Source organism: Melospiza georgiana, chromosome Z (genome assembly GCF_028018845.1).
Source record: "Melospiza georgiana isolate bMelGeo1 chromosome Z, bMelGeo1.pri, whole genome shotgun sequence".
Taxonomy (NCBI): Eukaryota; Metazoa; Chordata; class Aves; order Passeriformes; family Passerellidae; genus Melospiza; species Melospiza georgiana.
In genome coordinates this window covers 83,062,701-83,089,975 of record NC_080465.1, presented here as the reverse complement: position 1 = coordinate 83,089,975, position 27,275 = coordinate 83,062,701, and the positions used below count along the sequence as shown (strand labels likewise).

Sequence of the window (27,275 nt, the reverse complement as noted above, 5' to 3'; positions counted from 1 at the left end):
TTACAGGTTTATCATAAAACCCACAGAACGCAAGCTCTGAATTACAGGAAAAGGTACACAGGCAAATATCTAAAGGGATCACTTATTTGTAAATACATACCTTGATAGAGAGCGCACTGAGAACCTTTCCGTGGGACTCTAAGGGAGACGTATTTTCTCAGTACCCTGTAAACAAGAAAAGCGACGATATATTACAGGACATCCCCACTTTTTCCACATATTCAAATAGGATTTTTAATAAAAACAGTTCAGTTACAGAAGAAGGAAGAAAACCAAGCTAATTTTACTCAGCTGTATTTAGCGCCGATTTAGAGAAAAATGCCGGGCCGCGTCGCCCGTTGCGTCACACGCCGCGCCAGCAGCAGGGCCTGCCGGGAGTTGGAGTCTCGGGCTGGCAGCCACCGCTCCGTCCCCCGGGAGCCACCGGCAGCTGCAGTCCCTCCAGGGCATGAAACGGGTCCTTCGCCCCCGGGCGGGGAAGGACCTGAGGCAGCACCGCTCCTCCCCAATGCCCTCTCTTTTTCCCTCCAACTCTTTTTACTTTTTTCACTCTGTTTTTCACCACTTCCCTTCCCTTTTCCTTTTCCCTTTCCCTTTCCTTTCCTTTCCCTTCCCCTTTGTTATATTTCTAATCTTGGTTTACCTTTCCACCTTTAAAAAAGGATATTTTTTTAAATAAAAAAGCAGCAGTAGAAACTTTCAGGCTACCCGAGAGTAAAAAAAAAAAAAAACTCCAAAACGAAAATGATTTAAAGAAAACTATTTATTCCCTGGGAGCCTGAAATTTTCTACTGCTGCACGTGACATAGAGCTTTTATTCCTTCTTATAGATAGTTGATATTTTATATATATTTATCGTTTATATTGATGTATTATATTAACAACTATATATAATATGCACCTTATTCAAAAAATATACGGGAAATATTTTTTAAATTATTTACCATATCTACTGCTACAACTTATTTTTCCTTATATTTCTAATTTTTATATAAATCTTTAACGTGTTTATGATATATTTCTATACTCATATTTCTACCTTTATATTATTTGTATTTGTAATTTTTACACGAAAACCACTGCTTTGGCAAAGAAAAAAACAAAACCATCCATTATTTTAAACTACCTAAATGTTTTTTTATAGTTGTATTTATCATAATATACAACAAATGATAGATATAGATAGATAGATATATCACATCGGTATTTATATCTATTTTATATCCATTTCCTATAATATTTTTCATAAAATATATGCAGTATCACTTGTATTATATATTGTATCAATTTATGTTATTTTATATTTACAATTTATTATTAATTTTTTATATATCTGCATATAGTTGCAATACATTTATATATTTGTATTTTTGTTTGGGTTGTATTTACATTTATATTCTCTATTCATATATCTAAAAACATACACAATACTCGATTAAAATTAGAATAACTTATTGTAACATATAATGACTCATGTTACATGTTAAATTTTAAAAATTGACCGAATATATAAAAATAAAATTGGCTCATTCCCATTGCTACACATCTATTTCTTTTGTTTCAATATAGTTAGAGTCATAATTGTATATTTAAAATCCAATTCCTAAATGAAATGACAGAACAAACAGCATCAAATTCCCACCAATATCTTCCAAAAACATCAAGAGACCTCCAACAGCCAAACAAGTGTCAGCGAAAAAACAAAGAACACTCTTTCCAATAACAATTCTCATCACGACAGAAAAATGGAACCAAAATAAAAGAAAATCCTCTAGAAACACACACAGCAAATTACAAAAAGTACTAAAAAAAAGTCAAACCAATCTACTAAACTCAAGACAGTGCCACTGACCCTGAACGTTACTAAAAAAGAAAAAACCAACGCAATTCTACCTCTACACTAACTCAAAGAATAAACAATCCTCTGTAAAAATAACTTTAAACCTGAACTAATTAACAAAATGGAAAAACATCTCAACCACTAAAAACTAAGAAATTAACTACCCAAATAAATAAATACTTTAAAAACCCACCATATAAATACCCACGTTCCCAAAATAAACCCTGATAAACAATACTCAAATACATTAAAAGACAACAACAACAACAACCAAAAAAAGAAAATAAAGAAAGCAACAACAAGAATAATACCAAAAACCAAATAAACTGAAATCTGCAACAAAAAACTTATTCCCAACTGAATAAACCCATAGTGCCTCAAGCTATCAAAATAAAAATACCACCTAGAAACAAACACAAAGACTAAAGACAAACGTAACCATAAACAATGTCCCCCAAATTACCCGTAACCATAAAACATACACTACAATCAAACAAACCGAACAAATAAAAGCCCTGGAAGACGATAAACACACATGCAATTATCGAGATTAAAAACCCGCTGCTATGAACGACAGGACGCTTCCCCAAGCCCCCCAAAACAAACACTACACACTCACGCTAATAAAAGCCACCGCAACAGAATTAAAATGCGAACCGCTGCTTCGCGCTACGACCCGTAAAAAACATTGCGCGCCCTTCTAAACATAATACCCGGGAAAAAAAAAAATAAAATCCGACTACAAAACCCAATCCAAAACAAACCATTATCATCCCTACCGGCACCGAGAACCGTGCCGCTCAGGAAGAACACCGTACCCCTTAGCGGACACCCGCTGCAAACCGAACCCAGCGATGCCATCGACGCCTCCAAAGCGCCTCCGAGCCACGGCACCGCCGAACTTGGAGCGGCCGAACCCCGCGCTCGCTGCCGGCCCCGGACGGAGCGCGGCTCCCGGCAGGAAAGCGGCTCCTGCGGCGGCCGCTCCGGCGCGCGGGGCCGGCGCCGTCCCGGGGAGCCCCGCCCGCTGCCCCTGCCCGGCGGGGCCGGCACCGGGCCCGGGGCTACCGGCGGCGCCCGAGCCCCGCGCCCGGAGCGGACGGAGCGGCCGGCACCGCCCGGGCCGGCGCAGCAGCGCCCGCGCCGCCTCTGCCGCCCTTGGCCGGCCCGGCCCGGCTCCGCTCGGCTCCGCACGGCTCGCACCGGCGCGGCTCCGCCACTGCCGCCCTCGGCCGGCCCGGCCGCGCCGAATCCCCCGTGCGCCCCGGCAGCTGCCCGGGCCGTGCCAGCAGCGCTCCCGAGCGGGAACGTTCCGCGCCGGGCCGCGGGCACGGGCAGCGCCCTCCAATGCAGCGGCACAGCCCCATTGCAGCCCTGCAAACGCTGCCGGAGCTGCGGCTTCCCGCAAGCCAACCCCGAAACCGCAGATGGGGCGCACCTCACTTCAACAAGGGCAAAGAAATGTGTTCTCCCCTCCAATTTCACCCCCTAGGAGAGCAGAAAAGAAGGGGCGCTCCCCAAATGAAAGCCTTTGACTGATGGGAAAGGGCGATTTCTCCATTCAAACCCTTGAAAAGGAGGGACACCAGGGCTGCCCCCTCCATTTAAACCCGAGGGTGGTGCAAATGGGGTGGCTGCCTTCAAATCAAATGCAGAATACCACAAGAATACTTTTCCCATTCCCCTTAGAATAGAACGCAGGGATTCCCTGTCACCCCCGGGATACCCCTAACAGCCTGGAAAAGGCAGCTTTTCCTGCAATCAACACCCTTAAAACCACAAGTCAAGAGGGATCCCCTCAGGTCAAACGCAGACAATAAAAGAAGAGGAGCTGCTTCCTTCTCCTTAATTCCTTTTGTCTTCATAAGCTCCATTTTTGTTCCTGGGGACCCGGGGAGGGACTGGCAAGATGAAATTGCAAAGGGGAAGGAGAAAATTCCCCGCTCCGAACCCACACGGGCTCACCTGTTCGGCCGCTGCTCCCCGGCACAAAGATTCGTCCCTCGGCACCTCCTTTAAGCGATGCTCCACGTACCCAAGCGCGAATCCAGGTGTTGCCCCCGACCCTGTGGGAAGCTCTCGCAGTCCTTCCATGAGACAGCGCCGGGAGCGGCCCATAAACCCCTCCACTCAGCAGCTCCATGCAAAAGGGAGCTGAGGCAAAGCCTCCCCCTAAAACAGCCTCGCCCCGGCAGGAGCCGGCCCCTCATCATCCTCACGCTCACACCTGGGCTGCTCCGAGCCCTCATCATCCTCACACTCACACCTGGGCTGCTCCGAGCCCCCATCATATATTTTTCACAATTATATTCGCATTTATATTTAGAATTTAAATTACTGTATAATAAAAATTGTATTATATATTGCATCTCTTCATGTTACTTACATAGATTTCTATTCATAGTTTGGCATTATATCTTTGTATCTCTATATATTTATTATATATTTCTGTATGTCGATTTACATTTCTATAGTACTTATATTATTTAGAATTAAAACCCCTGCCTCTAACGAAATAAAAAGCAAAGACACCCCTTTATTTAAAACACATTTAAAATTTTAAAAATAATTTTGTTTGTCATAATTCTATTCACACCTATATTTGTAATTTTCATTTGTTATATTTATAGATATTATGTATATTGGAGAGAATACCTTTTTATATAATAATAGGTATATTCTTTTGACACAATAGATTTCTTTTACTGATATTTATATATATTAAATATTTATTGATATCGACATATAGATGATATATTTGGATTTCTAGTTTTATATTTTTTATGAAATCTCCAGCCTATACCCCAATAAAAGCCAAACAATCCCCAATTTATTTAAACTATATTTAAACATAAATCCTGTCACAGCTGCATTGCACAGCAGTGCCCCAAACTAATCTGACACTTGTTCATCTCCTGGACCTGAATCTGACCCCGCTCACCTTGATCGCACCTGGCAGAACCATTTTCGTACCTTTTTCTGGCATGTCTTGGGATTTTTCTTGAATTTTTGGTGGCCTTTATTGCCTCTCTTTCTTGCCTTGTTTCTTGATTTTTTTTTCTGGCACTTCTTGGGTTTTTTTCTTCGTTTCTTCTTGCCCATCTTGGTGTTTTTTCTGTTTTTTCCTTGCCCCCCTTGGTTTTTTTTTCAGGTTTTTTTTTTTCCCCCCTTTTTTTTTTTCTTTTTTTGTGGTATTTCTGGGATGTTTCTTGCTCAGCTTGGATTTTTCAGGGAGGGGGGGTGTGTTTCTCGCCCATCCCGAGGTTTTTTTCTGTGGCTTTGTTTTTTGTTGGTTTCTTTTTTCTTTTCTTTTTATTTTTTTTCCCCAGGTTTCTCCTTGCCCTCCTGGTTTTTGGGGGTTTTTTGTCTGTCTTCCTTCTTTCCTCCCTTCCTTCCTGTCCTTCCTTCTTTCTTCCTTTCATTTCCTTTCCTTATTTCCTTTTTTTCTTTTTCTTACTTTCTTTCTTTCTTTCCCTGCATTTCTAATCTTGGTTTTCCTTTCTAGCTTTAGAATAAAAAAGCAGCAGTAGTAACTTTCAGGCTACCCGGGAGTAAAAAAAACTCCAAAACGAAAATGATTTAAAGAAAACGATTTATTCCCTGGGAGCCTGAAATTTTCTACAGCTGCGCTTGACAGAGAGCTTTTATCCCTTCTTATCGATAGTTGATATTTTATACTTTATACAGCGCCCCCTGCCGTGTGCACCGGCGCACTGCAGGCACAGCGATCCCTGCCGTCTGCACCGGCGCACTGCAGGCACAGCGCCCCCTGCCGTCTGCACAGGCGCACTGCATGCAGAGCGCTGCGGCGTCGTTCGGTTCTGTTGAATGAAACTCGGCTGAATTGGGCTTGCTTCGGCTCTTGGTCTAAACTCGTTTCAGTTCGGCTAAACTCGGTCGTATTCGGCACACTGTCTAAATGCGGCTCAAGTCGGCTACAGTCGGCTATCGGTTGCAGTCGGCTATCATCGGCTCTTGGTGTAAACTGGGCTGTTTCCGGCCGCACTGGGCTCTTCGGTTCCAGTCGGCTGTTTGCGGCCACACTGGGCTCTTCGGGGAAACTCGGCTCTTTTCGGCCACACTCGGTCTTCGGGGAAACTCGGCTCTTTCCGGCCACACTCGGCTCTTCGGCTCTTCGGAACTATTCGGCCCGGCTCGGCTCCCTCAGGGCGGGAAAGCCGACGTGAGAGGACCCCGGCACAGCGAGGCGTTTACCCAGATGCCTCTCACAAACCCGCCAAAATACGCCCGCCCGCGGCGCCGCTGAGCCCACAGCATGTCTCGGGTACACATGAAACGCCACAGAAAAATCCCTCGGGGCCGCCATGACGTCGGTATTCCGTGCAGGCAGTGCAGTTAAACACCCACCCGGTCCTCCACTTTCCCGCCCTTTTTGCCGCCCTGTTGAGAAGGTCAACCAAAACTCCGCGACATCGCCCACGCGCCACTCCCAAGCTGGCCGCCTCTCGCTGCACGCCTGCAGTACCGCGTCTGCCCACAAGGCGGCAGCACTGCCGCCCGCCCCAGCCGGGGGCGCAGCGCGCCTCGGGGCTGCGGCAGCGAAGGCGGCAAAAAAGAACAGGGGCGACCCCCGCCGAAAACTGCTCTGAAATAAATGCCCCAAAACAACCGGGAAGAGGGAAAAAAAACTTCTGCCTCTAATCTAATAGGATAAAAGACAAAACAAAACCAAACAAAACACAACACAAAAAAAAAAAATAAAATTAAAAAAATAATTAAATATTTTTTAAAATATTTTTTCATATTAATATTCACATTTCTATTTACAATGTATATTGATGTACACTGTCCATTTATACATTTCTTTTTATAAATACATTTCTATTCCATATTGCATATATCCCTAAAACTTAAATTTATTTGTATATTTTTATAAATATTTTTACATAGTAAGTATATATTTCTCTTACGATTTTTACTTCTGTAACACTTGGATTATTTAAAATAAAACCTTTGCCTCCATCCACATTAAAGCCAGAAAGAACCCCTTTCTTCAAAACTGTACTTAAATTTCAGGTTCATATTCACATTTACATTTAAAATGTATACTTATGTATACTGTTATTTGTATTCTTCATTACATCTCTTCCTATTATTTGTGTTTCTTTGTATTTTGTGTTTATATATATTTATATCTTGTTTGTATATCTCAATATTTAGAAATATATAACAATAATATCTACATTCATATTATTTAAAATAAAAACCCTGCCTCTAACACAAGAATAAAAAAGCCCAACCTTTGTTTTAAACAATATTTAAATAGATTTTATCCTCATGTTCAATTTTTATATTCATATTTATAATGTATATTAATTTATATAATATATATATTTATAGATATAATATATAATGTATATATAATGTAATATAATAAATTATTATATATTAATAAATATTATATATATAATATATATAATATATAATTAATGTATTTTAATGTCTATTGCTTACTTATGCATTTATCTTTACCAATGTCAATTTATAAATAAATTTATATTCTATATTACATCCGATGCGAGTAGGTATTTATATTTTTCATATATTTTTATTCATGTTTTTTATATTGATTAAATATTTCTGCGTCAAGATTTTTACTTCTGGAACACTTATAATATTCAAAATAAAAACCCTGCCTCTACTTAAATAAAAGCCAAAACATTCCCTTTCTCTTAAACTATATTTACATATTTTTATATTTAGATTCCCATTTATAATTTATATTGCCATATAATGTTATTTATATTCTATACTACAACTCTTCATATTACTTACATATCTTTATATTTAAATTTATAGGCATAGTTTAGCAATTTCTCTTTATATATTCATTATATATTTCTATCTTAAGATCCACATTTCTATATTACTTATATTATTTAAAATAAAACTCCTGCCTCTAACCAAATAAAAACCAAGGACACCCCTTTATTTGAACCAGATTTAAAATTTAGGAAGTAAATTTATTTTTCAAAATTATAATGATATTTATATGGATATTTTTATTTATTCTATTCATAGATATTATATATATTAGAGAGAATACCTTCTAATATAATCATAGATATATATTTTCTGTATTATATATTTATTTTTTACTTATATTTGTTTAAATTAAATATGTATAGATATTTGTATTTTTATATATATTTGTATATCTGAATTTATATTTTATTTCTATCTTTTAAAAACCCCAGCCTATACCCTAATAAAACCCCCCAATTTACTTTAACTCTATTTAAATATTTTTATATTTACAATTTATATTTATATATCTTGGTGTATATATATCTATATATAATAGACTATCATTTATCTATATGATAACATGTTACAATTATATACCATGTATTATAGTTTTATGTATGTATCTGTTATCTATATTTATGTTTACCACTCTAATTTTATATTTATTTTTAAATGTATATTTATTTCTATTTTCATCTCTATATTAACCCATGTCAGTTCATTAACCCGACACACCAGAGCCACAACAATACTGTACCTTTGTCAGCGCCGGCACGCAGCACACGCCCATCCCATCGCAGCACAGCAAAACAAAACCTATTTCTGTTACTAATGGAACAAACATCCCACAACGTCATTGAACCCTAATAAAAACTCAAATAAACCTAACTGTAAATAAATTTTAAATCCCACTATAAAGTAGCCCAAAACCTCCGCACATGCTCATCATAAACTTCCTCCTAAACCAGTATCTCAAAAACCCCAAAAAACTCAAACACACCTTGAAAATGACACAACTGCTAATAAAAACAAACACCCAATAAAAATTAAATCAAACCAACGCACTAGACTCAAAACTGCACAACTGACCCTAAACATTACTAAAAAAAGTCCCCAGAGCTCTACCTTTATGTTAATGCACAAATAATAACATCATCTATAAAAGTTATTTGAAAAAATTAAAAAAAATAATTAAAACCATGAAAATAAAAAACCTAAACTATTAAAATATTAAAAAATATCACTACCTAAATTAAAAAAACCATATTGCCTATAAAAACCCACCATATAAATGCCCCTGTCCCAAAAAATAAAAATAAAAAAAAATATTGAACCACAAAGAAATCAGAACTTAGGAACACCAAAACCATAATGTTCAAAAAGTCACACCACATCCCTTATCATACACCAACTACAAACAACAGAAAACAATACAATGAATTCTTAAAAACCACCTTAAAACCACTACACTGAAAAACATTTCAAAAATTAAAAACTGCATCTAACAAAAGCCATCTAATAAATTCACACCCAAAACTCCAGACGCCCAGCTGGCCCTACCAAAGCTCTAGGTTTATACATACAGCAAACAAAACCAAAATCCCAGTAATACCCATCAGAAATCTAGGAAAGAATCCTATTGAAATTAATCCTGCCTCAAATACAAACCAACCCATCCAGAGTGTCAGCTTCACTCAAAAAACAATTTACACAGACTTAATACTACCAAGAAATGAAACAACACACCATATACCACCAATGAATATCATAGTGAAGGAAAAAAAAAACCACTACATTTTTTCCTTTTTGTTTTTTAAACTAACTTCTTTTATTAGCTAGAACAAAAGATTTTGCCAGGACTGTAACAACAACAACAACTTCTTTTGCTTCTTCTCCTTCTGAAATGTCCCTTCTCACTCCCAAATTCCTTTCAACGCCTGAGTTTACATCCAAGCAAAAAAGCAAAATTCCTGCACTCGTGCGTCCGATGCTCCTGTCAGATTCTCTCTTTCCCTCCACATCTTCTTACACTTTCAGTCCTCACGCTGTCCCGCCGTGATGAGTCTGACAGAAGAATTGGCACATGTTGACAGAGCATTTCCTTCCCTCCCTCCCTCCCTGTGCTTTCCTCAGCGCATTTCAATCCATCCCAGGCCTGCAGTGATGCACGCTCACCCCAAAGCTCACAGCAAGCATGCAGCAGCTCAGGCTCACTCGGCTCCAGGGCCCAGAGCCTGCAGGCCCTGCAGCTGCCACACGGATGGACCTGGTTCCCTCCCCGGGTGCCCAGAGGGAAACCTGAGGGCGGGCGTCCACCCCGAGGGGGCACCCGCAGCCCCGGGCAGGCATGGAGTCGCCGGCTGCTCTCTGGGGACGACACCCTCCCTGCAGGCCACACTGCCTCGTCCTCTCCCTCCCTGGGGGACAGGCACCTCCAGGGTCTGTGACCAGCCCCCTTCCGTCAGCATCCAGGGGCTCTGTCAGAGCCAGAGGGCTCAATTCGTGGTGAGTACCGATGGCACCCAAATGGCAGCCCGAGGAAATCGTGTTCTGGCCTCTAAGTGCTTGGGACAGGGTCTGATTTTTTGTTTTGTACTTGTATGAAGATTAGTACAACAGGGCTCTGATGGATGACATGGCAACACAGAACTAAAAACTCCTCGACAGGATTACATCGACTTCTAGGAAAAGACAAAAGCCTAGGACCCTTCTGAAATCTACTTTTAATCCAAAGCACGGAGATTGTCAGCATGCTGCACCTTCCAGCTTTTCAAAGCAGCTTACCTCTCAAGACCAGGAAACATTGATTTCTACAGAAACAATGGGCAACCCCCAGGCTAATCTCAGCACTACTGTTTAATAGGGGACCTGCCAGCGTGCCAGTCCAGCTTCAAGAGTGCTTTACTTCAGTCTAACATCCCCACACAATTCTTCTCACATCTTCCAACCCTGAAATCTTATTTTCCCCTAAAGCTTCTCTTCATTAGCAATTTCCAAGTAACATGGTATTTTTACAACATTCAGAAATGTCATGCTGGACTGTGCTAGAGAGTAATCTGCAAATATCAGCTGAGCAAAGTTTGAATTGCCTTGTCCAGAGAAAAAACCTACAAGTGAACACCTACACCTGCCTACAAAGAGCTAACAAGCCCCTGGCAGCTGCCAGCATCAAAGCACAGCGGATGTTTCTAATACAGGGTAAGGATAACAACATCACCTTCTGTTCTCTCCAGCTTCTTTTCCCTGCAGTCATATTTTGCTTCTTATCATTTTTTTAGTCTCTGTATCTTCTTGGACAGCACTGAGCCCGACGACAAGGATACGAGAGTCTTTCCCTGCCGTAGGGAGAGAACCAGGAAAACAGTTAAAATAAGAACAGGGCAGTTTGAAATTCATACTTGCAACGAGAAGCAGCGCCTAACCAACAGAACAAAAGTAAACAAAGCATGACACCTCCCTGGGGACAGAAGACTTATAAACTCTCCAGGATTTACAATTCTAGCCACCAACCCCTTCAGGACAGCAGCCAAGTGTCCCACGGGGTGGTGCTGCACCAAAGAACCATCTGAGAGTGCCCAAAGAGTGAAATGCACAATATTTTGCAAAGACAAAAAATCTTGCAAAATAACAAAAATACAATAGATGTAAACTACAGGGCAAGAGTACAAGTGTTACCTTTGGCAGCTGGAACCATCCAGATGAGCACCTGATAACTGGATCCTCACCAGAGTTTGAACCCTTCAGGACACAGAAGGGTTTTCCCCAGGAATTTCACAGACTGAGTTTTGACAGAAGCACGCTCGCCGGATCCTCAGAAACGTCGCCCATTCTCCAGGCGTCTGGAGAGAACTGCAAATGGCTCTCACGTAGTTGGAGCTGGTTCTGTAAGGTCTCAGGGTGAATTTCACCAGATGCAACCAAATTGGGCAACTCCCAGTGGGACAGAAGGAACCCAAAGCTTGGGTAAGCAGAGCTGCAGCAAATACTGAGGAAACAAACATAACAGCGTAAAAAATAATAAACCATCCTTTTTTTTCTCTTGCTTTTGTTTTTTTTTTTCTTATTCAGATCAGCATAGCAATTAAAGAGAAGGTGAAAAACTCACCATCACTGAACATTTCATCACCTGTAAGCTGAGCATCCTTAGCATAGGGGACTCCAAAGTTAAAATTCACCGATCCCTGGGAAATGAAACCAAATATCGTATGGTAAACAATCAAACAGCAGACATAAAAATTTGTTTCCTCTAAGGACTTTCAGGTACGTATGTATCTTTGCATTACACATTAGAACATACACTTTATACCATCACCTAATACATAATAATTTACCTTTAAATTTTGATAGTATAGCATGAATTTTTAACTTAAACTGGTGATCTATTATTATTCAGTTGGTGCCTAAAGTTATTTCTGCTGTCACGTTCAAAAAAACATGAATTTTTTTTACTGGAATGAGCAATTGATTTCAAAGTCATCACAAGCCCACCAAAACACAAAGCTGGGTGCACTGGACGGCTCTGTGAGCTAGAAGTAGTTGGGCTTGTACTTCCCTCTTGTTCTTCCAGAACCAATAAATCCTGTCAACAAAACCAGGATCTTTAGCCCGCTGCTGTGAAAGATTCTACAAGGATGATGGTTTGACTTGTGTTTAGAAGTTTTGATTTGAAATGGCCAGTCCAATGGATAAAGACAGTTTAAGTAGTATTACATTACTACTGTTATTATTTCTATTATGATTTTTACTAGTACTACTACTATTATTATCACCTGCTACTGGAAGAAACAAACCAGTAGTACCTATACTTAATTACTTTTATTTCCAGAAAATAATAAAGAAAAAGAACCAAACCAAAAAAAGTCACTTCCTACCTTTTATATCAAGGGATGAAAAATTTCTCTTGGGCTCTTCTCCAATCTATCAAGACTCATAGCACTGAAAGGCAAACAAAACAGTGCTTTATAGAAGGCCAAGTGCATGTTTCAAGGCTGAACCACCAACTGACTGCAGTGACAGCACTTACAACATGAATCGTTCCCAGAGCCTCTGTTCAATGGAATGTTCTGTGGAACTGCCGTTTCTTTCCCAAAACACTAACTTCCAACACTTCCTAAACTTATCTTGTATTTTAAAACCACAGAAGTTAGTGAGACTCTGTGAGGAGGTCAGCTTTAAATTTATTTCCCTCTAAAGCACAGAGCTCTGTTCCATCACCCTTCCCTTCGGCTCTACACTGGATCATGGTGAGCATTTGAGGAGTGCTCAAGAACCAATTCGATTTCTCTCTTTTTCTAGTTCTCTCTACTCTTAAATAATGCAAGACAAGTCAAATGAAAAATGACAAGTTCAGCATCAAAGCCACACTTTTTCCCTTTGTCTGCTCAAGAACAGGCTCTAAATCCACTTCTTGCTGCCTTCAACGATTAAGACTTGCAAAACCATTTTGACATGTTTTACAGCTTTATCATAAAACCCACAGAACGCAAGCTCTGAATTACAGGAAAAGGTACACAGGCAAATATCTAAAGGGATCACTTATTTGTAAATACATACCTTGATAGAGAGCGCACTGAGAACGTTTCTGTGGGACTCTAAGGGAGACATATTTTCTGAGTATCCTGTAAACAAGAAAAGCTACGATATATTACAAGACATCCCCACTTTTTCTACATATTCAAATAGGATTTTTAATAAAAACAATTCAGTTAAAAAAGAAGGAAGAAAATCAAGGTAATTTTACTCAGCTATATTTACTCCCGATTTAGAGGGAAAAAAAAGTCACGGGTGCTGCAAAGAAAAAAAAAGTGAACCATAAACGCTTACAGTAGAATTTTAAAACAAGTGCTTGCATAAAAGAATCTTATGGAACGTGAAGTAGAAAAAAAAGTGAAACCACTATCAGACCTGCCTATTTTCTCACCATTGTACAAGAAAATCCTAAAAGCATTATAAAGTCGCTGCCTGAAACCGGTCATGGGATGTAACCAAGAACAATTTAGGCATTTGCTAATTTACACAGAAACCTTTTCTGGATGCAAGTGTCAAATCACAAGTTTTGTCTCTCAGAAGCTCGACAATGCTGGAAAGCATTTTCCCTGGGGCTCGGGAGGGCAGGGGCGGAAGGGGGGGGTGGCTTTGCAGCTCGCACCTGTGCCATCCGAAGCACACAGCCCGCCCGCTCCCTGCGCTGGGCATTCTCCCGGCCATCTCTGGCTTTACCGCCCAGCGCCGCTCCATCCGCTGTCACGGCACAAAGAGCCACGAGCACTAACGCAGGCAGCAGCCCCGCCATGCCGGCGGTACCGCAGCGCTCCCTGCTCGCAGCGCCCAACACGCGGCGGAGCCGCCTCCGCCCGCAGCACCGGCAGCAGCCCGAGGGAGACGGCTGCAGCTCGGGGGCTCCTCCGGCGCCTCCGCCAGCCCGAGGGCGGCCGCCCCACCGGGACCGCGGCAGCGCCCGGCGCCGCTCGCCCGGGGCGGCTCCTGCAGCTCCCGGCCCGCGGCAGCAAAGCACCGCCTCGCCCTCCGCCATCGGCGGGCGGCAGCGCCCCCGCCCCCGGCACCGCTGAGGGAGGCCGAGGAACCGGGCGGACGCTCCTTCCGCGCTGCTCAGCTCCGGGCGGGCGGCCAGACGGAGGCTGCGCCCCTCCAGCGTCGCTGTCCCCGCGCGGGAGAGGCGCCGGCAGCTGCGCGCGCACAGCCCCGCGGGGCCGCCTGGCACGCCAGCCACTCATGTGCCGCGTCAGCCGTTGCGTCACACGCCGCGCCGGCAGCACGGCCTGCCGGGAGTTGTAGTCTCGGGCTGACAGCCACCGCTCCGTCCCCCGCCACCTGCAGTCCCTCCCGGGCATCAAACGGGTCCTTCGCCCCCGGGCGGGGAAGGACCTGAGGCAGCACCGCTCCTCCCCAATGCCCTCTCTTTTTCCCTCCAACTCTTTTTACTTTTTTCACTCAGTTTTTCACCACTTCCCTTCCCTTTTCCTTTTTCCTTTCCTTTCCTTTCCTTCCCTTCCCTTCCCTTCCCTTCCCTTCCCTTCCCCTCCCCTCCCCTCCCCTCCCCTCCCCTCCCCTCCCTTCCCTTCCCTTCCCTTCCCTTCCCTTCCCTTCCCTTCCCTTCCCTTCCCTTCCCTTCCCTTCCCTTCCCTTCCCTTCCCTTCCCTTCCCTTCCCTTCCCTTCCCTTCCCTTCCCTTCCCTTCCCTTCCCTTCCCTTCCCTTCCCTTCCCTTCCCTTCCCTTCCCTTCCCTTCCCCTTTCTTGTATTTCTAATCTTGGTTTACCTTTCCACCTTTAGAATAAAAAAGCAGCAGTAGAAACTTTCAGGCTACCCGAGAGTAAAAAAAAAAAAACTCCAAAACGAAAATGATTTAAAGAAAACTATTTATTCCCTGGGAGCCTGAAATTTTCTACTGCTGCACGTGACATAGAGCTTTTATTCCTTCTTATAGATAGTTGATATTTTATATATCTTTATCGTTTATATTGATGTATTATATTAATAACTATACATAATATGCACCTTATTCAAAAAATATACGGGAAATATTTCTTAAATTATTTACCACATCTACTGCTACAACTTATTTTTCCTTATATTTCTAATTTTTATATAAATCTTTAATGTGTTTATGATATATTTCTATACTTATATTTCTACCTTTATATTATTTGTATTTGTAATTTTTACACGAAAACCCCTGCTTTGGCAAAGAAAAAACAAAACCATCCATTATTTTAAACTACCTAAATGTTTTTTTATATTTATATTTATGATAATATACAACAAATGATAGATATAGATAGATAGATAGATCACATCCGTATTTATATCTATTTTATATCCATTTCCTATAATATTTTTCATAAAATATATGCAGTATCACTTGTATTATATATTGTATCAATTTATGTTATTTTACATTTACAATTTAATATTAATTTTTTATCTGTCTGCATATAGTTGCAATACATTTATATATTTGTATTTTTGTTTGGGTTGTATTTACATTTATATTCTCTATTCATATATCTAAAAACATACACAATACTCTATTAAAATTAGAATAACTTATTGTAACATATAATGACTCATGTTACATGTTAAATTTTAAAAATTGACCGAATATATAAAAATAATATTGGCTCATTCCCATTGCTACACATCTATTTCTTTTGTTTCAATATAGTTAGAGTCATAATTGCATATTTAAAATCCAATTCCTAAATGAAATGACGAAACAAACAGCATCAAATTCCCATCAATATCTTCCAAAAACATCAAGATACCTCCAACAGCCAAACAAGTGTCAGCGAAAAAACAAAGAACACTCTTTTCAATAACAATTCTCATCAGGACAGAAAAATGGAACCAAAATAAAAGAAAATCCTATAGAAACACACACAGCAAATTACAAAAAGTACTAAAAAAAAGTCAAACCAATCTACTAAACTCAAGACAGTGCCACTCACCCTGAACGACGTTACTAAAAAAAAACCCAACAAAATTCTACCTCTACACTAACTCAAGGAATAAACAATCCTCTGTAAAAATAACTTTAAAACCTGAACTAATTAACAAAATGGAAAAACATCTCAACCACTAAAAACTAAGAAATTAACTACCCAAATAAATAAATACTTTAAAACCCCACCATATAAATACCCACGTTCCCAAAATAAACCCTGATAAACAATACTCAAATACATTAAAAGACAACAACAACAACAAGAAAATAAAGAAACCAACAAGAAGAATAATACCAAAACCCAAATAAACTGAAATCTGCAACCAAAAAATTATTCCCAACTGAATAAACCCATAGTGCCTCAAGCTATCAAAATAAAAATACCACCTAGAAACAAACACAAAGACTAAAGACAAACGTAACCATAAACAATGTCCCCCAAATTACCCGGAACCATAAAACATACACTACAATCAAACAAACCGAACAAATAAAAGCCCTGGAAGACGATAAACACACATGCAATTATCCAGATTAAAAACCCGCTGCTATGAACGACAGGACGCTTCCCCAAGCCCCCCAAAACAAACACTACACACTCACGCTAATAAAAGCCACCGCAACAGAATTAAAATGCGAACCGCTGCTTCGCGCTACGACCCGTAAAAAACATTGCGCGCCCTTCTAAACATAATACCCCGGCAAAAAAATATATATCCGACTACAAAACCCAATCCGAAACGAACCTTTATCATCCCTACCGGCACCGAGAACCGTGCCGCTCAGGAAGAACACCGTACCCCTTAGCGGACACCCGCTGCAAACCGAACCCAGCGATGCCATCGACGCCTCCAAAGCGCCTCCGAGCCACGGCACCGCCGAACGTGGAGCGGCCGAACCCCGCGCTCGCTGCCGGCCCCGGACGGAGCGCGGCTCCCGGCAGGAAAGCGGCTCCTGCGGCGGCCGCTCCGGCGCGCGGGGCCGGCGCCGTCCCGGGGAGCCCCGCCCGCTGCCCCTGCCCGGCGGGGCCGGCACCGGGCCCGGGGCTACCGGCGGCGCCCGAGCCCCGCGCCCGGAGCGGACGGAGCGGCCGGCACCGCCCGGGCCGGCGCAGCAGCGCCCGCGCCGCCTCTGCCGCCCTTGGCCGGCCCGGCCCGGCTCCGCTCGGCTCCGCACGGCTCGCACCGGCGCGGCTCCGCCACTGCCGCCCTCGGCCGGCCCGGCCGCGCCGAATCCCCCGTGCGCCCCGGCAGCTGCCCGGGCCGTGCCAGCAGCGCTCCCGAGCGGGAACGTTCCGCGCCGGGCCGCGGGCACGGGCAGCGCCCTCCAATGCAGCGGCACAGCCCCATTGCAGCCCTGCAAACGCTGCCGGAGCTGCGGCTTCCCGCAAGCCAACCCCGAAACCGCAGATGGGGCGCACCTCACTTCAACAAGGGCAAAGAAATGTGTTCTCCCCTCCAATTTCACCCCCTAGGAGAGCAGAAAAGAAGGGGCGCTCCCCAAATGAAAGCCTTCGACTGATGGGAAAGGGCGATTTCGAAGGGCGATTTCTCCATTCAAAACCCTTGAAAAGGAGGGACACCAGGGCTGCACCCTCCATTTAAACCCGAGGGTGGTGAAAATGGGGTGGCTGCCTTCAAATCAAACCCAGAATACCACAAGAATACTTTTCCCATTCCCCTTAGAATAGAACGCAGGGATTCCCTGTCACCCCCGGGATACCCCTAACAGCCTGGAAAAGGCAGCTTTTCCTGCAATCAACCCCCTTAAAACCACAAGTCAAGAGGGATCCCCTCAGGTCAAACGCAGACAATAAAAGAAGAGGAGCTGCTTCCTTCTCCTTAATTCCTTTTGTCTTCATAAGCTCCATTTTTGTTCCTGGGGACCCGGGGAGGGACTGGCAAGATGAAATTGCAAAGGGGAAGGAGAAAATTCCCCGCTCCGAACCCACACGGGCTCACCTGTTCGGCCGCTGCTCCCCGGCACAAAGATTCGTCCCTCGACACCTCCTTTAAGCGATGCTCCACGTACCCAAGCGCGAATCCAGGTGTTGCCCCCGACCCTGTGGGAAGCTCTCGCAGTCCTTCCATGAGACAGCGCCGGGAGCGCCCCATAAACCCCTCCACTCAGCAGCTCCATGCAAAAGGGAGCTGAGGCAAAGCCTCCCCCTAAAACAGCCTCGCCCCGGCAGGAGCCGGCCCCTCATCATCCTCACACTCACACCTGGGCTGCTCCGAGCCCTCATCATCCTCACGCTCACACCTGGGCTGCTCCGAGCCCTCATCATCCTCACACTCACACCTGGGCTGCTCCGAGCCCCCATCATCCTCACAGCTCACACCTGGGCTGCTCCGAGCCCCCATCATATATTTTTCACAATTATATTCGCATTTATATTTAGAATTTAAATTACTGTATAATAAAAATTGTATTATATATTGCATCTCTTCATGTTACTTACATAGATTTCTATTCATAGTTTGGCATTATATCTTTGTATCTCTATATATTTATTATATATTTCTGTATGTCGATTTACATTTCTATAGTACTTATATTATTTAAAATAAAACCCCTGCCTCTAACGAAATAAAAAGCAAAGACACCCCTTTCTTTAAAACACATTTAAAATTTTAAAAATAATTTTGTTTGTCATAATTCTATTCACATCTATATTTGTAATTTTCATTTGTTATATTTATAGATATTATATATATTGGAGAGAATACCTTTTTATATAATAATAGATATATTGTTTTGACACAATAGATTTCTTTTACTTACATATTGATGTACACTGTCCATTTATACATTTCTTTTTATAAATACGTTTCTATTCCATATTGTGTATATCCCTAAAACTTAAATTTATTTGTATATTTTTATAAATATTTTCACATAATAAGTATATATTTCTGTTACGATTTTTACTTCTGCAACACTTGGATTATTTAAAATAAAACCTTTGCCTCCATCCACATTAAAGCCAAAAAGAACCCCTTTCTTCAAAACTGTACTTAAATATTTTTTTAAATTCTATTTTTCAGGTTCATATTCAGATTTACATTTAAAATGTATACTTATGTATACTGGTTTTTGTATTCTTATTACATCTCTTCCTATTATTTGTATTTATTTGTATTTTGTGTTTATATATATATTTATATCTTGATTGTATATCTCAATATTAGAAATATATAACAATAATATCTACATTCATATTATTTAAAATAAAAACCCTGCCTCTAACACAACAAGAACAAAAAAAAACCCCAACCCTTTGTTTTAAACAATATTTAAATAGATTTTATCCTAATGTTCAATTTTTATATTCATATTTTTATTTAGAATGTATATTAATGTCTATTGCTTACTTAGACATTTATCTTTACCAATGTCAATTTATAAATAAATTTATATTCTATATTACATTTGATGTGAGTAGTTATTTAAATTTTTATATTTTTTTTCATATTTTTTTATATTTGATGAAATATTTCTGCGTCAAGATTTTTACTTCTGGAAGACTTATAATATTCAAAATAAAACCCCTGCCTCTACTTAAGTAAAAGCCAAAACATTCCCTTTCTTTTAAACTATATTTACATATTTTTATATTTATATTCCCATTTATAATTTATATTGCCGTATAATGTTATTTATATTTTATACTACCACTCGTCATATTATTTACATATATTTATATATAAATTTATATTCATACTTTAGCAATTTCTCTTTATATATTTATTATATATTTCTATCTTAAGATCCACATTTCTATATTACTTATATTATTTAAAATAAAACTCCTGCCTCTAACCAAATAAAAACCAAGGACACCCCTTTATTTGAACCAGATTTAAAATTTAGGAAGTAAATTTATTTTTCAAAATTATAATGATATTTATATGGATATTTTTATTTATTTTATTCATAGATGTTATATATATTAGAGAGAATACCTTCTAATATAATAATAGATATGTGTTGTCTGTATTATAGTTTTTTTACTTATATTTATTCAAATTAAATAAATATATACGAAAACAACCTGATAAGAGACTAAGAACTTTTTCAACAGATAACCACAGTACTAATTTCAGACTTGGAAAAATATTTTGGCGTAATCACTACCACATAATTAACCAAAGTAGAAAAATTCCCAGAAAACCAACAAAACAAACTAAACTCATTTCTGAGCACCATAGTCCTTCCTCACTCACAATATGCAATTAATTCTCTCCTGCCATTTACATCCCCAGCATCATCCCATACTGAGCATTCCTGGCACCAGAAGTCACTCAGAGCCAATTAACATCCAACTTTCCCCTTCCTCAGGACTGTGTGCTTTCTATGTCTTTATGCACACAAGGAGCAGCTGTCAGACCCACCTCTCAGCAGCCTAACAAGCACTCAGATGTTCTCTCCAGGTTCAGGGGCTGCTCACAGTGAGGCAGCTTTCAATCCAGTCAGGATTGCCTCGCTTCTTCCCTGGCAGTAGCCTTGCACAATTACCTCAGCTGGAAGTCAGACCCCACTCCCTGAATTCTCATCTCTGCCTTTAAGTAATGCGTTGTGTGGAAGACTGTGCAGCAGTTTCTGAAAGAAAGTGATTTCAGGAGAAATGGGAAATTCATGGTCTCCAGTTTCTCAGTTAGTTGGTGAGTGTCAGGGGTCATCTAATAACAGCACCATCAACAGTTTCAGCACTACCTCTGTGCAACCAACACTTGTTAGGACATGAAGTGCAGCGCTGTCATGGCTAAATGCTTTCAGGGATCAGGGAAATGGGGAGGAAGCAGGAAGGCAGGAGATCAGGAGTTTCACACTGCCTCTCACCATAGCTCTGTGCCAAGTACTTGACACTGGCAGGGATCTGTGCACAAATCACAAACAGGGCAGGGCTGCTGGGAACTGCCTTGAGCCGTTTGATTTTCCAGCATCAGCCTCATTCCATGGTTACGGCAATGGGAAGATGCCACCAGCTCACATCTCAGGCAGCAGACCAAGAACTCAATGTCACAACTCACTTTATCAGTTTTTTGCCCAATCACACAAAGCAAAAGCACATTGACAGTAGCTCAATCCAACCACTGTAAGCACAGGTGCCTTTGGTTAAACAATGCTTGCTTATTTCAAATACAATACCTGCTTGTGAGCCTTAAACACAATGCACAGAGCTCCAGTATTAAGCCTAGAACTTCCTAATATCGTGCTAGATAAACTTTCTGTAGCTTAGGGAGTTATTCTAGGCAAGTGTTAATACACAGACCATTGTTCTATTTGTCCTTGCTTTTCCACAGTTTAAATAGTTTTTCTGCTGACCAATCTCATGGCTGCTGCTCAGCTCTGATCACAGTTCTGCTGTCTCTGAGGACTGCCTTTTGCAGCTTTCCCAAACCCCTCTGATTTTACACATTCCCACAGTACTCAGTGCTGGATGAACCCTAGTGCAGAAACAGAGGAAGCAGGATTTAGAGTGAGTCTACTCACCCAAAGTACTGGGAAAGAAACTCCCTATCAGATGAGTTCTGCAGATCACAGACAGGAGGAAATGCAGTTACAATGGGTTACGCCTGAGAACTGTGCTCACATGCAGTTTCCCTGGGGGTTTTTGGCCCTGCTAGCGAACGTCACCCTTGGAAGCACATGAGCAGAAACAGATGGGTCCCCCAGCGAGCACCTTGCTAAGATAACCCTCACAAAAAAACCATTCCATCCCCTGTGGTAAATTATAACTGCTGAACTGCCAGCTGATGGCATTGCTGCCCCAGGGCTCTGTGTTTGTAACTCTGCACACGTTGGGAGCGACAGCAGCTGAGCTGACACCTTTCTATGGGGAAGAGCCTTCAGTCTGCACGTCCTTTTCAACAATTTCAAGCAAAGACACTGGCCCAGGGTTACAAGGAATAACAGCTGTGGAACTTCTCCTTGAAAATGCTACAGCTGAAATAAAGCTGCCAAGGTGTGCTGACATGGGCCATTCCTGTTTCTCACACAGAACCTGTCACAAAACTAAATGCTGCAACAGGAGCAGACAGCATGCCAAGCAGGCACTGCTGATCTGAAATGTATCCAAAATAACTAAACCTCCTGAGCCTGGAAATCCTGGCTTGAAATTCCATTACAATAAACTTTCCAGCACTGGCACTCTGGGATTTGGAAAGTAGAGTCTGTTCTCTTGGTCTTGTTAATTCCTTGATTTATCCTCACTTTTGTGTTCAGCCCCAAATAAGTCAGATTCTACTCAATTACAGTCTGAACCGGACAATATTTCCCTACTCAGCTGAGTGGTGTTCCATCACAGTGAAAAAAAAAAAAAAAAAAAAAAAAGGCTACAAAGAAGCAGCACAGGTCTTTTCTTTCCTTAGCTTGCTATGCCTACTTTTTAATTACTACTCCATTTTCCTAGAAACCTACTTAGACTGGGACACTACTACTGGGACACTTAGACTTAGAACACTACCAGTTACCTGCCTATCTGTGAAAGTTATCACAAAAACCAGAAGAAATAATCCAGATTAGGACCAAAAACAGCCCCCCCCCGCCCCCCCCCCCCCCCAAATTGCCACATCTGCAGAAGAGAATTCCACCAATTCCACCAATAAGCCTGTTCTGGTGCAGATATAGCAGGCAGAATTTTTTTCCAAGCAAAATACAGCTGGACCTTGACAAATCCTTCACATTGAAATGAAGTTGTATTTTTGTACCTGGGAAAACTCTAATAAGTATAGTCAAAGAAACTATTCTGATAGAGAAGGGAAATACCTCCTGTATTCACATGTTAAAAAGTCTTGGATTGGTTCCTCAACATTTTGGAATTCACTTCCAGTTTTCTTGCCCAGCACAGCAATCACTGCCAGTCTCAGTCACAGGTGCATTGACAGAATCCTAAAAGATGCTGAGGACCAGTCCTAAATTCATTTATGAGTTCAGTTCTGTTATCAGAAGGATAGCATCAGTTTTCTTTGTCCCTATCTAGTTTTCTTCCTCGATTTTCAATTTCCCAGAAGGGAAGCCCCAGACTTCCACATCTGTCCTTTCCTTACTGGAAGCCTCCTCAGGGAAGATGAGGCATTATCAGATGTCATTTCTTCCCTTGTCCTGGGGACCCTCAAACACCACCACAGTCTGATTACTTGTTTAGAGACAAAACCATTTGAATTAGTGCTAGGAACCTTGTCCCACCTCTATTGGACCTCTATTTCTGCTTCTCTTGTATTTTTATTTCACCAGACTGCAACTTGTTCAGATTTGTTTGTCAGCAAACCTGGTATGTCAAAAAATTGTTCAACTGAGAAGCTCCATCTCAAAGTGCTTAGGCTATCAGATAACCCAGGCAATGTTTTACTCACACCCTGATAGTTAAAACTATTAAACTTGCATCCCACCTAGCATGTTGACACAGCATTACCAGGAAACAAAGTTCATTTTGTCTACACATGCAAAAATCATGAGGTGAAAGACGTGGCAGAGCATTTTGACTGATACAGCAAAGTTCTTACGACATAAAGTAGTGTGTGTGGTTTTCCTGGTTGGGTTTTTTTTTTTTTTTTCTGTTGTTGCTGTATCTTTATTTTTTTTAATAATACACAAAGTTCAGTCATTTGAGAAAACCCTCAAAGAGTAATTGCCACACCAGCCCTATTTAGCATGTTCCTTTCTCCTTTTTTCCCTGACTGAAACCCACATCAAGTAATTACATGCAATTAAACATATCCTTTCCAATGCTTTTGCCTTGTTTTCTTTTTTCATTTCACTACAATTACTGTGAATTCTCTTTTACTCATCAACTTGCACTTTTCAAGCAAATTTTCATGCATTTTATGCATCAAAAGGGCCAATACCTCAAAGAGGAGGATCTTTGTAGCCTGCCCTGATGGAGGGCCATTTCATCCAAATCTCATCATTTTCATCCAAATCTGTGCTGCACCTCATCATGGCTCTGATAATGGGCTCTACACAGCAGAAATAGTCAAATTGCAATTGGAACCAGAGAAATTTTTTTTATTTGCTGCAAAGTAGCAATTACACGAATCTTCAGCTACAAAAGGGAACCTCTCAAACAACAATGCTGTAAATCAAGCAGTTTGTTCACTTGAGATAGGAACCTAATAAGAGAAAAATATTCTCCAAAAGAATTCATCCCATCATTGAATTTTTAGGCTGTTTGAGATACAGACTGTGTCTGGATGCCTAAGGGGGTCTTAAGAGCCACACAGGCAGTGGTATGGTGCAAATAACAAACACATGTGAGTCAGCACTGACAGACAGAAAGGGCAGGATCCCTGTCCTTTATCAAATCACTATGGATAGGATCTTCCTTGTCTCAAATATTTTAGGAGCACAAACACTCTTCAGCCTCCATTACATAACATGGTATTGACTCCTCTCTATGCCAAGGATTGAAGAAACATGCTACAGCCTCACCTAGAGGAGTTATAACAACTCCCAGTCCTATGCACAGGTGACCTGTCCAATTACTAACTAAAACAGATTAATAACAGAAATATAGTCAGAGACCAACAGAACTAATAAACCTTCTTCTACAGAACATCATACTTGTTTCTCATCCTCTCCATGAACCAGTCACCACCAAAAACATATTGGGAAACCAGAGAGCCTGAAGGAAACCATTCCTCCATGCACTCCATGTTCTTAGCACTCAAAGCTGCAGGGAATTTTCCTTGAGCAGGTAAGGATATGGTGACAATGCACTTTGAGACTATTACTGCATGATGCTCCCAGGCAATCCATTCAAACAGACTGATTCACCTCAGCCCAGCTGAGCACACCACAGAAGCAGAATAACTCTGCTAGAGCTGGTTTCTGTATGGAACAGGCTGATGAGCTCCAGCCACTGTGCTGTGCCCAGTGATTCCAGCTCAGCTCTCTGAATTTCTGCTGAAATGGGAAGGCAGGTTGCCAACACAGGCTGGGATTAGACAGAAGGCAGCACTGGAATCAGCTGAGGACTCAGGAGCTCCACACCTGAGAGCTCACATGTGTTTTGTTCTGCTGAAAATCCAATTTTGTCACTGGTCTGGAATGAGGAGTGTTCTTGAATCATTTTCATCTGAGAAGCAGTTGAAAATATGTATAGGAATATATAGTATACATAGAAATAGATGTTATATAGTATATATACTTTATATATATCAATTATTATATAAAATTATATATTTTAAATTTTATATATTATTATTAAATAATATATATAATTCTATATATCTAGAGCTATATCTAGAGCTATGTGTTAAACCATCCATTTTTGCCTGAAAATCAGTTCCCTGTCTGAAGTTAAAATCATGAACAGTGAACATGTTATGGACAGTGGAAGCTGCAAGCCAAACTAATTTACAGATGGAGAGTCGCGCTTTACAGCACCTTTTACGACAGTCGCGCTTTACGGCCGTCTTTACGACAGTCGCGCTTTACGGCACCTTTTACGACGGTCGCGATTTACGGCACCTTTTACGACGGTCGCGCTTTACGGCCGTCTTTACGACAGTCGCGCTTCACGGCACCTTTTACGACGGTCGCGCTTTACGGCCGTCTTTACGACAGTCGCGCTTCACGGCACCTTTTACGACAGTCGCGCTTTACGGCACCTTTTACGACAGTCGCGCTTTACGACACCTTTTACGACAGTCGCGCTTCACGGCACCTTTTACGACAGTCGCGCTTCACGGCACCTTTTACGACAGTCGCGCTTTACGGCCGTCTTTACGACAGTCGCGCTTCACGACACCTTTTACGACAGTCGCGCTTTACGGCCGTCTTTACGACAGTCGCGCTTTACGGCACCTTTTACGACAGTCGCGCTTTACGGCCGTCTTTACGACAGTCGCGCTTTACGGCACCTTTTACGACAGTCGCGCGTTACGGCACCTTTTACGACAGTCGCGCTTTACGGCACCTTTTACGACAGTCGCGTTTTACTACACCTTTAACGACACTCGCGCTTTACGGCACCTTTTACGACAGTCGCGCTTTAAGGCCGTCTTTACGACAGTCGCGCTTTACGGCACCTTTTACGACACTCGCGCTTTACGGCCGTCTTTACGACAGTCGCGCTTTACGGCCGTCTTTACGACAGTCGCGCTTTACGGCACCTTTTACGACAGTCGCGCTTTACGGTACATTTTACGACAGTCGCGCTTTACGGCCGTCTTTACGACAGTCGCGCTTTACGGCACCTTTTACGACAGTCGCGCTTTACGGCACCTTTTACGACAGTCGCGCTTTACGGCACCTTTTACGACAGTCGCACTTTACGACACCTTTTACGACAGTCGCGCTTTACGGTACCTTTTACGACAGTCGCGCTTTACGGCACCTTTTACGACAGTCGCGCTTTACGGCCGTCTTTACGACAGTCGCGCTTTCCGGCACCTTTTACGACAGTCGCGCTTTCCGGCACCTTTTACGACAGTCGCGCTTTACGGCCGTCTTTACGACAGTCGCGCTTTACGGCACCTTTTACGACAGTCGCGCTTTACGGCACATTTTACGACAGTCGCGCTTTACGGTACATTTTACGACAGTCGCGCTTTACGGCCGTCTTTACGACAGTCGCGCTTTACGGCACCTTTTACGACAGTCGCGCTTTCCGGCACCTTTTACGACAGTCGCGCTTTACGGCCGTCTTTACGACAGTCGCGCTTTCCGGCACCTTTTACGACAGTCGCGCTTTCCGGCACCTTTTACGACAGTCGCGCTTTACGGCCGTCTTTACGACAGTCGCGCTTTACGACACCTTTTACGACAGTCGCGCTTTCCGGCACCTTTTACGACAGTCGCGCTTTACGGCCGTCTTTACGACAGTCGCGCTTTACGGCACCTTTTACGACAGTCGCGCTTTACGGCCGTCTTTACGACAGTCGCGCTTTACGGCACCTTTTACGACACTCGCGCTTTACGGCAGTCTTTACGACAGTCGCGCTTTACGGCACCTTTTACGACAGTCGCGCTTTATGGCACCTTTTACGACAGTCGCGCTTTACGGCCGTCTTTACAACAGTCGCGCTTTACGACACAATTTGCGACAGGTTTTTCTTGCCCATCTTGGAGTTTTTTCTTGCCAGTCCTGGGGGGTTTTTTCCGGGTTTATTCTCGCCCCTCTTGAGTTTTTAAATGTGTTTTTTGTCGATCTCATCCTTGCCCATCTTGATTTTTTTGCTTTGGAGGTTTCTTTCCTG

General features: G+C 42.1%; 1 long non-coding RNA gene across 4 annotated transcripts; it reads right to left on the bottom strand.

Annotated features, from left to right (window-relative positions):
- Positions 1-11,170: 11,170 nt before the first annotated feature.
- LOC131096060 (uncharacterized) lies at positions 11,171-16,932 on the bottom strand. 4 transcript variants are annotated; one of them, XR_009115954.1, is made up of 5 exons: positions 16,818-16,932; positions 13,163-13,227; positions 12,481-12,544; positions 11,736-11,790; positions 11,171-11,594 (listed from the first exon to the last, which is right to left on the bottom strand). It is a non-coding gene; the product is annotated as an uncharacterized LOC131096060 (long non-coding RNA). The 4 variants fall into 4 exon arrangements; XR_009115952.1 differs by lacking the exon at positions 16,818-16,932 and adding an exon at positions 13,758-14,046; XR_009115953.1 differs by lacking the exon at positions 16,818-16,932 and having other exon boundaries at positions 11,715-11,790; positions 13,163-13,749.
- Positions 16,933-27,275: the final 10,343 nt, after the last annotated feature.